General features: G+C 35.8%; 1 protein-coding gene across 4 annotated transcripts in view; it reads right to left on the bottom strand.

Annotated features, from left to right (window-relative positions):
- DUSP16 (dual specificity phosphatase 16) overlaps nucleotides 1–15,533 on the bottom strand; it is a 119,189-nt gene that overhangs the window by 66,312 nt on the left and 37,344 nt on the right. The gene's annotated exons all lie outside the window — the stretch shown is intronic.

Below are 15,533 nucleotides of genomic sequence, written 5' to 3'. Positions count from 1 at the left end.
AGGGGAGAAAGGAGAAGCACAGCAAATGGCATTGATTTTTTTTTCAGTATGAACTAAGAAGTCTAGAGCAAAGAAAGTGGGAGGGATGCTTAAGGAAAGAAGAAAAGGTTTGGAATAACTATTATGGAAAACAGATTAAAGATTCGATTAGGAAGGAAGTATACTTCAAGACTAGATATTGATTTATTATATGACATGAACAGAAATATATATTACATATCATAACAAACACATTTCTATTATATGATATAAATATAATATCCATTTATATTATATACCATATAAATGTAATACATACTTATATACTTATTTGTTTTATATTACATACTACATAAAAATATTACCACACAAAATGAGCAAAATGAAATAAGAGAATTAAATAGCAGGTTGATATTTAAAGGTTTCCTTTAAAAGGAGTTTAAGGATTTTTTTAAAAAAATAAGAACGTGCATAAATACATAAATTACACACACACACACACACACACACACACACACACACACACACACAGTCTCACACCCTTCCCCTAAAACTCTGAGAGAATCTATATTCCTTAAATGCTGAGATTATTTCATTTTCATTTTTGCATCTGGAGCACCAAAAGGATAGGCCCTTAACTGTTTGATGATTGACTGACTGACTGACTGTCCAGTCAACCAAGAGGAATGCAGGGAATTCTAGAATTGCATATAATGGAGATAAAAGCAAACTATATGCAGAAGTAAGCAAGCAGAGTTGCTTTGTTGATATAACCTATGGAAGGAATAATGATAAAAAGATAAAAAGTCAGGGAGAACAAGGGGTTAGATCCTGAAAGTCAAGCTGAAGGAGACCTTACTGGTACTTGATCAGAAGAATGACAGAAAAACTATTTTTGAGGAAAAATGTGCTCTTGGTTCCACAGAAAATAAATTAGAAAAAGGAAAATAATAGAGAAAAGAAAGCCAGCTTCAAGTCATAAATGGCAACTGTTATGTAGGGATGGGTCTCGGTGGTTATGAAACCTAAAAAAGAATTCATAAATTCAAGAGATTTGGTGACTGATTAAAAATGCCCATGGATGTAGGTGCTTTAAAAACTCCAAAGGATGTTACTGATCAGGACTTTCCTTATGGACTATTAAAATTATCCCTATGTGATAGCCCTTAAAGATGTGTCAGCACCTTATACTCTCTTCTCTGAGATGAAGCTAAATTAAGCAAACTGTCTAATTTCTATCAGCTCACACTGCAACAACAGAAAATACACACTCTGCAGCTGACAAGATTTGTAGTCAGGTTACTGTTTAAAAACAGAACAGCCACAGCTCATGTGGATTTATCACTAATGTCATCAAGGAGAAGAGGAGTTTTGAGGACTAATTAAACCTTAATGAAACAGGTGGAAATTATCTTTGGTATAGCATTTGTATTTTTACTATTACACCCCAGAAGCAGGAGAAAAGATATGAAACTCAAAAAATCTAATTCACTGTTTTTAGGCATTTAAGCATCATCTCCTAATGCTCTTCTCCATGTTCCTTTTTTGTTTTTTTACTCAATACTTGTTAATATTAAAGTTTAAAAAATAATGTCCCACCCAAGTAGAACCTTCAATCTATGATACAGTACATCTCCAAAGATAAACAAAAATAAAATTATTATACTCATAACATGCCATAATTTTGATATAACTGGTTCCCTTATCCATCTCTCCATCTCTCTCTATCCCCCTCCCCTCCTGACTTTCTATGTACTTTTCATTGTATATTTTGAATTTTTCTCAGTTGAATTAAAGCTTCCTGAAGGCAGGGACCAATTCAATTTTAGTTTGGGTATTACCAGAAAAGAGACATGATGCCCTGAAGATGTATTTTTTTTTAATTTTTTTGTTTTTGTAGTCCAGATCTCTGATGTCATTAGGATAGAGAATTCCTGGTGGGAAAACACCCTTCACAAGTCTACAACTCTGAGTAGATTCTTACAAAATTAGGCAAAGAGAAGTTGAACTGCGCATGAATTGCAAAACTAATACTGTGTCAGAAACCTAATTTTAAAATGAATCTTTCTGACTTGAGCTTGACCCTCTATCTTCTGTACTTTGCAAATAGTAGCCACTTAATACATGTTTGGTGAATTAAGAAGCATCACTTGCTATATAGTATTCTTGACAATGGTCTTATAAAACTGTCAGCTATTATGTGTTAGAGGCAGGACTTATAACCATGTCTTCCTAACTCTGAGGACAGCTCCCTATCCACTGCACCATACTGCCTCTCAGGCACTCGGAATAAAAATAAAATAAAATAAAAATAAGCAAACAAAAACCTCTCAAGGAGTTTATTTGGGAAAAAAACACGGAAAAAATAAAAATATATATACAAAATAGATTAAAAAATAAATATAGAGAAATCGGGACTAGCTCTTAGGTGAATCAGGAGTTAAGCACTTGTATTGTGTTTTGAAGGATATTAGGAATGGTATGAGGCAGAGAGAGAGAGAAAGCAGGAAGCCTAGAAATGTGAGTTGAGGACAAAGAGAAGATGGAATCTTGTCTAGGGTTTCAGTAAGAGGGTCAGGAAAAAAAAGAAAGCTATTTGGTAGCTTTGTTGAGGATAAATTGGAGAGTAGTGAGAGCCATCTTAGAGGACTACTGCAATAGTCTGGGTGTGAAGGGAGGAGGCCCTGAACCAGGGTCATGCAAGTGTAAAGAAGGGGGATGGATATGAGATACTAGGGAGGAAGAATCAACAAGATGAAGAAACTGACTAGAAGATGGGGATAGAAGACTTGAGATGATTCAAAAATGTATGAGTAGAAAAGGATGGTACCTTCAAAACCTAAGGCTATTGTAGAAAAGTAATTAAGCAATATAGTACAAATTTTAGTACGGTAAAGCATGGATGATTTCTTTTGATTCTATTATAACACCAATAATGATAAATATCCACAGAACTTGTGTTATGGGAAACTCTTTTTAAATGTTGGAGTGCTCATTCTTCTAAGTCCTGGAAATAGAGGCCCTTACTAACTCACATATTGAGAAAAATTAAATTAAGCTATTAAGTTATGATAGAGGTATTCATTTGCTCACTCATTCAAATGATAAATGTTTAATGAACACCTGCCATTAATAAGGCATACATGAAATGGTGAAACAGAGAGAAACATAGGAAATACGTAAAGTACAAGTGTTCAAAGGTAAAAGCTTTAAAAAATGTAAAACTGAGAAGGTTGAAAAGGGGAACAGTTGAGAGAAAAGAAAGGGAAATGAAAGCCATAACGAAACTAATACTGAAGACTGAATTATGTGGGAAGTTGGAAATAAAAACAATGGGGGGGATGGGATGTTTCTGAGGGAGTCAAATATGTTTCCACAAGATCTGATCACCTTGGATGATACCCTGTTGACTCTGATCACACATAGTTATCAGTTAATGAGCCAACAACAACAAATACACAAATGGCCAGAAAGCACATGGAACATCAAAAGAGCTTGTAAAAAATATTTCTGGGGTGTATAATGTCTGATCCAAAAACGAGTTGGGAAGAAAGGGTACTATCAAGATGGTATTCTAATTTGCAAATGTGATGACCTAACTTTTTCTCTGCAAGGGTATTAACAGATCTTATAGAAGAAGCACATGAGAGGAGTTTCCTACAGACATTCCAAGAACTATAGAAATGTTCAAATTAGTCAAACAAGTGCCTTTTTGTGGTTTGTTCTTGTAATTATACTTTGAGGGAGACCATGCTGATTGGTGCAGCAGTCACACATGACAACTGTGCTATTGATAAATAATAATGAAATGTCCTCGGGCTCAGACTTTTGAATTACAAGTTGCTGTAGACATCATGAAATTTAAGGGTGCTGATAATACAGAATAAGAAGAATCTGGTTAAGGATCAGTAAAACAGTTCTTTGCATTTGCATAATGTACAGATACAGAGGGAGCTCTTCTCCCAATTTCAGTTCATTTGAAATATCAATACTGAAATTGTGAGTACAGAGTTAAAAAAAAAAACTTCATAATTCTTACAACACTACTTCAGAACCTTGTCCTTGGTATCAACAAGTCTCATTATAAAATGGATGATCTTTAAGAGTGGTATGTGGGGGCGGCTAGGTGGCTCAGTGGATAAAGCACCAGCCCTGGAGTCAGGAGTACCTGGGTTCAAATGTGGTCTCAGACACTTAATAATTACCTAGCTGTGTGGCCTTGGGCAAGCCATTTAACCCCATTTGCCCTGCAAAAAAAAAAAAAAAGAGTGGTAGGGCAGGTGGTTATATTCTATAAGTAGGACTGAAGATGAGTCAAAAGTTAAGAGGACAATCTGTTATCATCTCCAAAAATAAGGAAGGGAAACTCATAAGCTAGCCAATTTTTTCCCGCATAATTATATCACTTTTTGGATCAAAGAATAATCTTCAGAAACCTTATTTGGGTTAAAACAAAAATTGATTCAGATTTGTGCTTTGCAGGCCAAAGTGTGAGATGAGTTCCTGGGGAAGATGGACCAGTACCTTAAAATGTCAGTCAGATGAATGAATGAAAGAAGCATTTATTAATCTCAAAATAATATAGATACAAAGAGAAAATTAGGAGAGCCCCTACGCTCCAACAGCTCAAATTCTTATGGTAAGACAATAAGAGATGAAAAATTTCAGCTGCAAGTCTGATGAAAAGGTACCATGGTTCTTAGGTGCATCAGCAAAATATTTTAATGTTTCTTTAATGTCATTTTCACTGGAAAAAAAATCATTTTCCCATGTTAAACTACTAGATAAGGTCAAGTGTCTTTGATGGTAAGAGTTTTCCTTTTGAGTCTACAGTATTTGTTTAGAGCAGTTTCATGGTGGTACCTCCCAGAATGATGGTTGAGGACACTGGCCTAGAACTATTGTTATTTGCAAGGGTCAGGGTTCTGGACTGTCTCCATCAGATTCTGAGGAGAGATGGAATTTGTCGGGGGAGTGGGGAGTGTCAAAAGATGACTTTTAGGTGTGTATACTGAAGAATACAAAAAAAACTGAACCAAATAAAAGCAATGATCATGCAAGAATGAAGTGTCTATTATGGGAATAAAAAAAAATTCTTTATCTAGGTGAGAGGTGAAAGAGGCCTGGATTAGGGAATTGGCTTTGTAGGTGGAGAGAAATTGTGAAGATAGAAATAGCATTTGTCAACAGATTAGTTTTGTGGGATGAGTTTAAGTGAAGAATTGAGTATGATGCTAAGGTTGCAAGTCACAGACAAAGAAATGAATGAGTGAATAAATTAATGAATTAGTAGATAATTAAATGAATGCACAGAAATAGATTTAAAATTCTGAATGCACAGAATTGAAGAAATAATTTAAAATACAAGATTAAATACAAGAAGAGCAAGGAGTCTTGACTCTCTCTTTTGAGGCTATTTAGATGGATAAAGAGATTGACCAAATTTACAATTCAGCTGGAAAAAATAACAAGTTAGAACATTTAATTACCTAAGCCTAGAATATTTAATTACCTAAGCCTATTACCTAAGGAATGAGATGAGAAGACTTTCAGAAATGTCCCGAAGAAGCAAAATATGAATAAAATTTAATGTAGTCAGTCATCAAGATATGTAAAATGTATATAAGTAATGTAAAATGTATTAATGTACATGTAAAATGGATGAAAATAATACAGATAATTCAAAACTGCTGATTGTCATTTTATAAATATACATGTGACTGCGTGACCTTGGACAAGTCACTTAATCCCACTGCCTTGTAAAAACAAAAGAAATTAAAAATAAAATAAATATATGTGTGGCTATGGTCTGCATTCTATGACTTTTCAGGAAAAGCATTACATTCATTTTTTCCCAAAATTTAATTAATTTATTAATGGAAATGTAGTACTTAGAGAAAAACATGTTGGGCCAAGAGCATACCTTCAGAAGCATTATTTTAAAATTTGTAATATTTTATTTTTCCCCTAATTACTAATTCAACATATTTAAAAGGAATTTGTGCTTCTTGAGCATAGCACCTAGTGACTGCATGAGGAGGCTGAGTTCCAAATAAAAACAAAGGAGCAAAAGGAAAATTTTGAGGTTTAGAAACCTGGCACAGATGTTTCACAGAGCTACTATGACATGGTGTGAAGATGACAAAAAAAATTGAAAATTATCTCAATTTCAGTTCTACAAAATGAAAAAAAGAAAGAAGAGAAAACATATCTGTTTATATTAATAGTCTTTCTCACTGATCTGAAAAGTAATATTTGAAGCAAGTATTGATAGACCCATATTTACTGGGGAAAAAAATTTAAAGAATACAGAACGTTATCAGGGAATGGCTAAACAAATTATGGTACATGAATGTAATGAAATATTGCTATGCTGTAAGAAATTATATGTAATGAATACAGAGAAGTCTGGGTTGAACTACATGAACTGATACAGAGTGAAGTTAGCAAAACAAGAAACAATATACATAGTGATTACAACAATGAAAAACTACACACCAAAAAATAAATGAATTTAATAAAATTATAAAGATTAAGCATGATTCAAATGAAGAGATATGAGAGGACATCCCTAACCCATCCTTTTGTGGAGGTGGGGGGTCCTCAGGTGGTACATACTGCACATGTTTTCAGCCTTTTTCACTGTATAGACCAGATGTGCTAGGGTTTTTTTTATCTTCTTTAAAAATATATATATTTTTTGTTATATGGAGTGACTCTTTAGGAGTGGGAGAGGGAAGTTTCCTGGGAATAAAACTATGATGATGTAAGAAAAAAATTATATCATTTAAAAAGTTATTTAAAAGAACATTTGGAATGTAGTAGAAAAGGCAACTTTGTCATTAGGCAGAAGAATAAAGGATACAGGGAGAAAAACTAACATCAAAACAAAAACACAAAAGAATGAACTCATTTTCCACTCCTACTCAACATAAAGGGGCAAAACAAGTTTTACAGATAAAAGGTCAAGGAGACTAGTTTAATTCACATGCTTTATAGGCTGTTAGCCTAGGGCAGCTAAGTGATATGGTGGATAAGAGTACCAGGCCTGCCAGAAAGATTTATCTTCCTCAATTCAAATCTCGCCTCAGTGCCTGTGTAACCTTGGGCAAGTCACTTAATCCTATTTTCTCAGTTTCCTCATCTTTGAAATGAGTTGGAGAAAAAAAATTGGCAAACTACTTTTAGTAGAAAACCCCAAATGGTATCATGACACATTTCTAATCAAAAAACCAACCAATGTACCCCAAAATTTCATTCCAATAAATCTGCCTTTAGATCCATAAATCATATACATGGGCTGTCTTTCATCTCTCTAATGCTGACTTCCAATAAAAATCACCCATTTGTTTCCAAGTGGCAGAGGAAATTGATAAGAAGAGGCTGAGCACTTCTCTTCTACATCTCTCACCTTTGTCCTCATCTCTCCAATCACAACCCCCCAACTCTAGTTGAAGGCTTTATTACCTCTCTCCTAGACAATTAAATAGCCTCCTAATTAAGCTTCCTAGCCTTAAATCTCTACTCTCTCCAATCCACCCTCCACATAGTCATTAAATGTATTTATTTCTCAAGCATCAATTTGATCCTAATATGCTCAGAAAGCTCCTCTGCCTCCCCTTCGGCTCTGGGATAAATGGCAATATCCTTTTTTTGGTTTTTCAAATCTCAGTATTCTCGAGCCTATCTTTCCAGATTAGGTGCACATTACCTCCCATGCTACACTTTACACCACAGCCAGACTGGCCCCATTGATACTCATAGTCCACCTCCTACCTCCAGGTCCTGCCTGGAACTGTAACCCATACTTGGAATATTCTCTTTCTTCACATCAACTTTTTGAAATTCCTAGTCCTGTTTAAGACTCAGCTCAAACAGCCTTGCCTATACAAAACCTTGGTGGATTCCCAGTAGTTCTTGTTCTGTTAGGCTCCCACCCCTTATAATTTCCCTCTTATTCCTTCCAGAAAAAAATATGATTCCTCAGAGAAAGTTTATTGGTATGTCTAGAGACTAGAGGTGGCATGACATTGAATAGAGGACTGGCCTCTGAGTCAAGAATACCTGGGTTCAAGACCTACATTTGACACATTCCTCTTAGTTTTAGTACCTTCCCTCTTGTGGTTATTTCAAATTTATCCTGTATATAGCTTCTTGGTACATAATAGTTTACATATTGTCTCTCCAGTAAGACTGAGAGCTCCTCAAGGGCAGGGACTGTTTTTTACCCTCCTTAATATTTCCAGTACTAATTTCAATAGCTGGTAAAAAGAAGGAACATATAAATAAATGCTTATTTCCTTCCTCTTACCCCTTAAGGCAGAAATCTTTCCTAAGAGGTTCTGGAAGAGCCTTTTTACCACAGACCTCCCAATCCTTATAAATGACCTATTCTTTGTTTCATTATATCAATAAACAAATAGTCGGTGGTCAGTTGAAGGATATGGTTCCCAGGGGTAAGAAGACATTGATGATGACTCAATGGATATTCAGAGGGAAGTTTGCTGGGGCTTTTCTCTTCCTCTCTAGCAAGAAGTCACAAAAGATCAGGTCAGTCTGTTGGCAAAGTATGAAGGAAAAGGCTAATGACATCTTTGAGTCCAAATACTCTGATTTTAAGCATGGTAAGGTTTAAGGACTCATATGGCTTAAAGAATAGTGATTCAATTTATTTTATTGCTTTAAAGTTTTATTGAGAGGAGCGGTTTATTATATTTGTTAGATGGTTTCAAGGTCTGGATGCACAGTCAGTAGGTATGATTAGGTCATATCTATTAACTGGATTAGCTATAATTAGATAAATAGAATTATCTTCTTGGCCAAGCATTTGGTTCTCAGAGCTACAACCTTACCTCTGAAGTTATTTTAACAAGGAAACAAGACTACTTCATACTACTAACACAAAACTAATGAGTTTGCATGCTGGGGCACAGGTCTGTTATAGTTTTACAAAATACACTTAGTGTTAAACTCATTCAGTTTTACAAGCCTTCCCCACCCACCCTCTAGATATATACATCTTTGACTATTAAAGAGATACAGGAAATCCCCACTTTAATCCCCAATCTGGCCCTGTCTGATTCCTGACTTTGGACTTCAAAACTCCACCTAATGTCTCATTTTGGAACTTCCCTTAGCACCTGGGGTCTCCTCACCCCTTCTTCTCAACCTGAAATATCCTAGTGTAAAACCTGACCCCTTCTTCCATTGGTGACTTCCTCTTGGGGCTTCCATTTTATGGGAAGCCTCAAGTCAATTTTCACTCTTCCCTGAATCTTCTTGGTTTTCAAAACCATGGGGGGAAATAATCACATAATCATTTTCAATGATCTATAACTAAAATTTAAATTTTTATTCAATTTTGAGTGTAGGTGAAAAACCATAATTCTAAGAAGAGGTCCATCCTGCCAAAATGGTCCATTAAACAAAACAGACTTCAGATCTAAAGTACCTTCATTTAAGATAACAGATCAAATTCATTGACCATAGTGTTTGTATTTAGTCAGAAATCTGTAGTCCCGTGTCTGTCAGCCAAGAGAGTAACACTTCAAAGGAAGGACAGAATGTAAAAAGCCCTCAATATGCAGTACGAAGACAAGATTTGCACCCAAAGGGCAACAAAAATGAGCATACCCTTTGATCCAGCAATACCACTACTGGGTCTATACCCTGAAGAGATCATGAAAAAGGGTAAAAACATCACTTGTACAAAAATATCCAAAGCAGCCCTGTTTGTGGTGGCAAAGAACTGGAAATCAAGTAAATGTCCTTCAATTAGGGAATGGCTTAGCAAACTGGTATATGTATATCATGGATGTCACATTATGTCATTGTTCTATTAGAAACCAGGAGGGATGGGATTTCAGGGAAGCCTGGAGGGATTTGCATGAGCTGATGCTGAGTGAGATGAGCAGAACCAGAAAAACACTGTATACCCTAACAGCAACATGGGGGTGATGTTCAACCTTGAAGGACTCACTCATTCCATCAGTGCAACAATTGGGAACAATTTTGGGCTGTCTGCAAAGGAGAATACCATCTGTATCCAGATAAAGAGCTGTGGAGTTTGAACAAAGATCAAGGACTATTCCCTTTAATTTAGGGAAAAAAACATATCTTATTGTCAGATCTTGTTATTTCTTAGACTTTTTTGTCTCCTTAAGGATATGATTTCTCTCTCATCACACTCAATTTGGATCAATGTACAATATGGAAACAAAGTAAAGACTGACAGATTGCTTTCAGTGGGGGGGCGGGGGGGAGGGGAGTAAGATGGGGAAAAATTGTAAAACTCAAATAATATCTTTAATAAAAATAAATTTAAAAAGACAAGATTTGAATCTCACCTCTGTTACCTGTGTGTCCTTGTGAAAATCATTCCATCACATTAAGATGTATTTTTTTTCCTATGTGAAAAATGAAATCATTGGACTCTATGATCTTTCTAAGACCACAATTCTGCTCTACATCTTGAGATTAAATACTTTTCAGCTATACAAAAACACACCAAGCACACTTTTCCAGTGGAACTCTGTCCAACCTGGATATCTGTCTGTTAAACTTCCTGCCCCTGCAAAAGGAGCAGATAAAAAACAAGGTGGCTGAAGCAGGTGCTGTGGAGCTCTTAAGAGCTTGATTAGGTATCGAGGACACCAAGGTCATCTGCTGCATCCCAAGCTCATCTCCAGTCCTCTTTACTTTTGCCTAACCAGGACTTTTCATAAACAGAAATTCCAGTGAAGAAGGCAAAAGGAATTACAGGTAAGTGGGGAAGATGGCCAGTTTCATAGTATCTCAAAGCATCTTGGTCACTGGTCACTTCACGAGAGCAAAACGCCTTTCCTCCTAACTCTTTCAGGTCAAATGCTTTGATCTACAACAGTTTTAGCTGCTAAGTCCACCAATAGGAGAAGCAAAATAGAGTTACTGGTAGGTAAAGTGGGGAAACCAACTTCATTTTTTTGGTCAAAGTGGAAACCCTGCCCAATACTCCCTTGCAAGCTATCACTAAAGTGAGTGTTCAGTAAGAGAGGCACTCTGCCTATAGCTCTGCCTAACTTTTCCTTCTTCCTTCAAATTGGGAATCTCACTGCAAAACCAACATATTCTGTGCCAGAATATAATTTATGATCTTTGTTTTGAAAAAGAGACATGGATAACAGATACTATATAAACTGAAAAAGAAGCTGTGATTTCTGCTATGAGGATTCTATTTGTCAAAGTAGATGTTACCTGACCTAGAAGATAAATCCTAGGGAGTTGCACAGAGGTACACTAATTCTTATGGCTCATGGAGGTCCAGGGTTCACTGCCAGTATAGTAAGAGATGAGAAAAGAACTCAGGTCTTGCCAGCTCCAAGGTAATTACATCACACTAGCTCAATGTGTAAAAGATAATACTTGCCCAATGTTATTAAAAGAATAATCATTGAAAGAATTTATCAAAGAAAACTATACCACTTATCCATTCTTTTAGCTATTAAGCAAATGGCAGATAACTATGGCTGGCATTTATGAGAGCCTTTAAGATTTGAAAAGAGTTCATATGTGTGAACTCATTTATCATCCCCATTTTATGAGAAGGCTAGACTAGATAACCTCTCTATGATCCCTTCCAGTTCTATGATTCTAATTTATTCTCCATAATTTTGTGTTCTCTTTGCAATAAGCAAACTAAAATTGTGTATTGTAATGATGCTATGATTAAAAATAATTATGAAATACTTAGAAAAATCCTAAAATATTACACCATAGAACCAACACATTTCCCATACAAATGAATATGTAAAAATAATTAAAGAGCAAATAACAAGAATTTGCATAATTCAATATAATTAATGAATCATCTATTATTTTTTGAAGAAAAATTATGAATGCAATTAATCTATCTACCCACAAACCACATTAACCACTGACAGCTAGAGTTTCATCTTTTTACTTTGAACAAAAGTAAAGCACAAGAGAGATGGTATTTTTAAATTGTTAAAATGGCAAGAAATAGAAGTCAAAAGAAGAATGAGGATGTGACACAAAGGATTTAGGTAATCCCTCACATGTGGAATCTTTTGCTAAGGACTTAAAAAGTCATCCCTACCCTGACTGTATAATCTAAGTTGCAAATGGCAGCCCTGAACATGATGGTTGTTAAGGCATTAAAAAGTTGGTCAAATTGAGAATCAATCCCTAAGTTGACTGTATTATCTAAGTTCAAACTGGCCAAAGACAGCTCTGAACATGTTGGCAACTCCTCAAGCAGCTCTCTGAGCCATTCTCTTATTCCTTCATTAACTTCCCTACTCCCATAAACAGCTGTATTTGGTCATGTGTGGAAGAGGAAGGAATGGGGAGTAACATCAGGGCTGGCACCTGACCAAAACCTAAGAGAGCTCAGATGGACAGCAGAGAGCATGCACACTCAAAACATAGGAGTGGGCATCTATCTTAAAGATACCTACTGATTCATGCTTAGTCTCTGCAAATATCACTCACACCTGTGATTCAGGCTTACTTTGTACTTTAAGACCTTATGGGATCACAGAGTTACAGACTCAAATAAGTCATTTTGGAGATCACTGAGTCCAAAGCCTTAATGTTACAGCTGTAGAAAATAAGGTTCAGATCACACCGCCACCCAATGTGAATGAAAAGGTCAGATCTAAAATTCTTCTTCTGAACTGATTTCTGATTCCCAGTTTGAGTACTTACATGATGAGTAATGGTTTGGGGGACAATCATCTGTCTGAAATCAAATTAGAATGAAATCTAAATTAAAATCAAATCTGGAATCAAAAAATAGCATTAGCTTTTCCATACAGAGCTTGCAATCACAAACTCAAGGATATTTCCCATAGTTTACAAGGTAAAAAAGGGTGTTGGTCGATGATGACATACCAGCATATATTATGAAGAAACTGGCAGCCCAAGACTCAAATACGAAGGAAGAACAACAACCTGGGTTGACTTGACTACAAATGAAACCAAAGTTAGATTCACTTCTATACCTCCTGCTTAATTCCTATTTTTAGCTAGCATAGATTTTCTTTATCTTTTGGACTTAAAGTTCTATTTTTTTTTTATCATTAGTAAAATGTTCTTATAACCATAGCCTAGTCAAACTCTTGCAATCTGCACCCAAATACTTGAAAATAGGGGCAGCTAGGTGGTGTAGTGGATAAAACACCAGCCCTGGAGTCAGGAGTACCTGGGTTCAAATCCGGTCTCAGACACTTAATAATTACCTAGCTGTGTGGCCTTGGACAAGCCACTTAACCCCATTTGCCTTGCAAAAATCTAAAAAAAAAAAAAAACCACACACACAAAAAAACAAAAAAAAACTTGAAAATGAGGAGATGTGGTCCATGACTCCCCCTTCTTCCTCTTCTGTATGGATATATCACGAGAATTGGAGACTTTGGATATGTGCACAGTAACATACACTAATAGATGCCCCATATAAAGATCTGCTAACTCTCTATGAAATGGTTTAAGGCTGTGAAATGAAGAATACTAAGACTAAGGAAGGCTTTTAAAAAAGAGGGGTCAACTTCACTAAAGTTTAGGAAGGGTACATTCTCAGAAGAGTACAAACCAGAGAAAGGAGAACCGAGAGCAGACTTTCCGGGTCTTAGCCACGGCGGCAGCTGGGGCAATGACAGAGTTCCTGTCGAGGCATCTACCCATGTCCGCTCAGCCCAAGGTCAAGAGGGCAAGGATTGCACCTTCTAGGGAAAGAAGGGAATTTCCTAAGTCAGTGAGAAATAAGAAGAGGGCAGTTCACAGAATAACTAGGCAGCATCCTACTTGGGGATGAGGACCAGTGAATTATTCAGAGTGTGACTCCAGGGAAGGGAATTGCTTATTTAGCAGCCCTCAAAGTATGTTTACTTTCCAGGAGGAGGCTAAACCACACAGTGATACTGTGAATCTTCCTAGGACTAGGAAAGTCTCTATGGGAAAGAAAGGTTCCCTAGGATCTCAAAGGGGTTCCTGAGAGCCACCCCAAGTTCAGCTCATTACAAGGAGAGCCGAGGGGCTTTGTTTCACCTTCATATGTATGAGCTCCTCTAAATCTTCTGCACTTTATACACATTTTCTTTATTGCTGTTGTCTCAGACCTATTATCCACACTCTACCTTAAATGCTAACCTAGGAATTGAGGAACTTTTTATTCACATTTAGGAAAATCGAGAGATGAGCTACTATTAAGTCTATTGGCAGATTTTCCTGAAGCAACTCCAAGTAGGGGCAATGACCCAGAGAAACAAAAAAGGAACTACTTGGGGTCAGATCTGGTCCATATTTTTCCAGGTTCCTTGGTGGTACTGGGGTACAAATTCCACTAAAAAAAGTAAAAATAAATTCAAAATCTTAACAATTAAAAACCATTCTGAGTGTATTACACCAGAATGCAGCATTTTCTCCAGCTACTATGTCTGTGTATGTGTGTGTGTGTGTGTGTATACGTGAATGTGTGTGTGTGTCTAGAAAAACATCAGCAATAAGAAATAAACCTGTTTGAAAATAAATTAAAATAATAAAAATTAAAAATTAAAATAACAAAAGGTTATTTTAAATAATATATTGTTGATCTTGGTGTGAATTGGTCCAATAATTCTCAAAGGCAATTCAGAATTATGCTAATAATAAGATTAAATTATCCATCTGACCTAGAAATCCAACTGTTGGAAGTATATAATACCCCAATAGTTCAAATTTAAAAAACTACCATGTAGATCCAAATATTCATAGAATACTTTTTGTGTTAGCAAAAAACTGGAAACCAAGGTAGTAGATGTTCATTGATTAGGGAATAACTGAACAAATTATGATATATGAATATTATGGAATATTATTACATCATAAAAAAGAATATGAAGAATTCAGAGAAGCATTACATAAACCAATATAAAGTGGAGTCAATAATACCAGGAAAACAATATACGAAATGACTAAACAATGTCAACAGAAAGAACAAAAACCTAAAGCAATATGTAGTGTAATTAATTATAATAACCAAAACTAGCCCTAAAGAAGAGATAAGACTATTTTTCTTCCATTCTTTGGAAGTGAACTATCATACAGATGTCATCAAATTTTTTTTTCCTTTTTATTCTGTACCAAGGTCTGGCTTACTTGAGAATAGAATAGGGGAGGAGCTATATCAGGAACTGATGAAATAATAATAAAAAATTTTAATTCCTTTTAAGAAGTTGATTTAAAGAATAAGGAACACAGCTAACTACAAATCAAACCAACTGATTTGAACTACTTTTGAAAATCAAAGTAAAACCAGCTCACTAAGCTTCCTAATACGACATAATGGACTTTGACTTTGACTTCACTAGTCTGTTAGTAGGGCAAAAAAAAAAATCAATCTGTTCATGTCTAGGGTAAAGTACAGAGCTCTTTGACTACAGCACACCTTCCTCAATGACTCATCTCTAAGAACAGTTAAAACAAATGAACTGGATGCTCAGGTTTGTTGCTGTTGTTTGTCCTTCCTTCTCAAAGAGGACCATGGCATCAGGAAGGTGATGCTGTGACTTGCAAGTGAA

The sequence above is a fragment of the Macrotis lagotis genome, chromosome 7 (assembly GCF_037893015.1).
Source record: "Macrotis lagotis isolate mMagLag1 chromosome 7, bilby.v1.9.chrom.fasta, whole genome shotgun sequence".
In the NCBI taxonomy this organism is placed as follows: Eukaryota; Metazoa; Chordata; class Mammalia; order Peramelemorphia; family Peramelidae; genus Macrotis; species Macrotis lagotis.
Note: the sequence above shows the minus strand (reverse complement) of the source record. Positions and strands in the feature narration are given on the sequence as shown.